The following is a 2,500-nucleotide window of genomic DNA, read 5'->3' on the forward strand; positions in this document are numbered from 1 at the left end:
GCAAAGAAAAAACGCAAATCGCTCCGCCTGGCACTGCCGGCGAGAGCGTGGACGTCGCGGCCAGCGACTGTCGAAGCTGAGTACGGCCGCAGGCGATCGCCTCGGTCTTAAACGAATGCGACGAGCACGCGCCGGGCGGCCCAGCAAGGGCCGAGCGCAGCTGTCGCAGCTATCTGGTTGATCCTGCCAGTAGTGATATGCTTGTCTCAAAGATTAAGCCATGCAGGTGCAAGTACGAGTTCTCGTAAAGCGAAACTGCGAATGGCTCATTAAATCAGTCTTGGTTTATTTGGTCTCGTAAGCGAAGTGGATAACTGTGGTAATTCTAGAGCTAATACATGCATTAAGCGCCGACTTCGGGAGGCGCGCTTTTATCAGATCAAAACCGACCGGGTTCGTCCTGTGACGTTTGATGACTCTGGATAACCACGCGGATCGTACGGTCTCTGCACCGACGACGTATCATTCAAGTGTCTGCCCTATCAACTGTCGAAGGTACGCTACGTGCTTACCTTTGTGATAACGGGTAACGGAGAATCAGGGTTCGATTCCGGAGAGGGAGCCTGAGAAACGGCTACCACATCCAAGGAAGGCAGCAGGCGCGCAAATTACCCATTCCCGACACGGGGAGGTAGTGACGAAAAATAACAATACAGGACTCTAACGAGGCCCTGTAATTGGAATGAGTACATCCTAAAACTCTTAACGAGTATCCATTGGAGGGCAAGTCTGGTGCCAGCAGCCGCGGTAATTCCAGCTCCAACAGTGTATGCTAAAGTTGTTGCGGTTGAAAAGCTCGTAGTTGGATTTTGGGCGAGCGCCGCCGGTCCGTCGCAAGGCGTGTCACTGGTTGCGTTCGCCTCACCTTCGGTTCTCCGTCGGTGCTCTTGACTGAGTGTCGGCGGTGGCCGATAAGTTTACTTTGAAAAAATTAGAGTGTTCAAAGCAGGCTGTTCGCCTGCATAGTGTTGCATGGAATAATGGAATAGGACCTCGGTTCTATTTTGTTGGTTTTCGGAGCACGAGGTAATGATTAAGAGGGACAGACGGGGGCGTCCGTACTCTGCCGTTAGAGGTGAAATTCTTGGATCGGCGGAAGACGAACTACTGCGAAAGCATTCGCCAAGAATGTTTTCTTTAATCAAGAGCGAAAGTCAGAGGTTCGAAGACGATCAGATACCGTCCTAGTTCTGACTATAAACGATGCCAACTAGCGATCGGGAGGCGTTACCATGACGACCTTTCCGGCAGCTTCCGGGAAACCAAAGTCTTTGGGTTCCGGGGGAAGTATGGTTGCAAAGCTGAAACTTAAAGGAATTGACGGAAGGGCACCACCAGGAGTGGAGCCTGCGGCTTAATTTGACTCAACACGGGGAAACTCACCCGGCCCGGACACAGGTAGGATTGACAGATTGAGAGCTCTTTCTTGATTCTGTGGGTGGTGGTGCATGGCCGTTCTTAGTTGGTGGAGCGATTTGTCTGGTTAATTCCGATAACGAACGAGACTCTGGCATGCTAAATAGTTACGCGACCTTCTCGGTCGGCGTCTAACTTCTTAGAGGGACTAGTGGCGTTTAGCCACACGAGATTGAGCAATAACAGGTCTGTGATGCCCTTAGATGTCCGGGGCCGCACGCGCGCTACACTGAGTGAAGCAGCGAGTGTCTAACCTAGGCCGAAAGGTCCGGGTAACCCGTTGAACCTTATTCGTGATTGGGATAGGGACTTGCAATTGTTTCCCTTGAACGAGGAATTCCCAGTAAGCGCAAGTCATCAACTTGCGTTGATTACGTCCCTGCCCTTTGTACACACCGCCCGTCGCTACTACCGATTGAATGGTTTAGTGAGATCCTTGGATCGGCCCCGTCGCGGCTGGCAACGGCCGCGTCGGCGTGTCGAGAAGACGATCAAACTTGATCATTTAGAGGAAGTAAAAGTCGTAACAAGGTTTCCGTAGGTGAACCTGCGGAAGGATCATTACCGAAGGTGGTGGTAGGCCCCGGCCGACCGCGCACTTAATTGTCTTTGGGTGCCGCCGAGAGGGCGGCCGTCAATCGGGGTTCCGCCCCGTGCGACACGCGTAACACGTTGGCATAGCAAGGCAGCCGAGTGCGATGGTGGCTTCTGGGCACCGCGCTCGATGTGCCGCCGGCCCAGCCCGGCGGTCGCTCGGCGCCGTTTGTTGGTGTTTTTGTGCAGTTGTTGTCGGTGGTGGTTTTGTGGTCGATCCCACAGTGTGACGTCCGCGCGCTTCGGCGCCGGGCGAAACGTCGAGGACGACTCTTAACGGTGGATCACTCGGCTCGCGAGTCGATGAAGGACGCAGCCAAGTGCGAGAAGTAATGTGAATTGCAGAACACATTGAACGTCGACCTTCTGAACGCGAATTGCGGTCTCGGGTCAATCCCGGGACCGCGTCTGCCTCAGGGTCGCGTTCGTCCTCACCCGAGGGCCGTCGCCTGGCCTCTGCGAAGACGGCCGGGCGTCGCCCCAAGTTGAA

The 2,500-nt window shown here is 54.4% G+C and overlaps 2 non-coding genes across 2 annotated transcripts; both read left to right on the top strand.

The window, feature by feature from the left end:
• The first annotated feature begins 170 nt into the window (after positions 1–170).
• On the top strand, positions 171–1,980 carry LOC144413300 (small subunit ribosomal RNA). The gene has a single exon (XR_013469334.1). It is a non-coding gene; the product is annotated as a small subunit ribosomal RNA (ribosomal RNA).
• A 298-nt stretch (positions 1,981–2,278) lies between these two features.
• Positions 2,279–2,432, top strand: LOC144413204 (5.8S ribosomal RNA). Its single transcript, XR_013469241.1, has one exon. It is a non-coding gene; the product is annotated as a 5.8S ribosomal RNA (ribosomal RNA).
• Positions 2,433–2,500: the final 68 nt, after the last annotated feature.

The sequence above is a fragment of the Styela clava genome, chromosome 15, assembly GCF_964204865.1.
Source record: "Styela clava chromosome 15, kaStyClav1.hap1.2, whole genome shotgun sequence".
Classification (NCBI taxonomy): Eukaryota; Metazoa; Chordata; class Ascidiacea; order Stolidobranchia; family Styelidae; genus Styela; species Styela clava.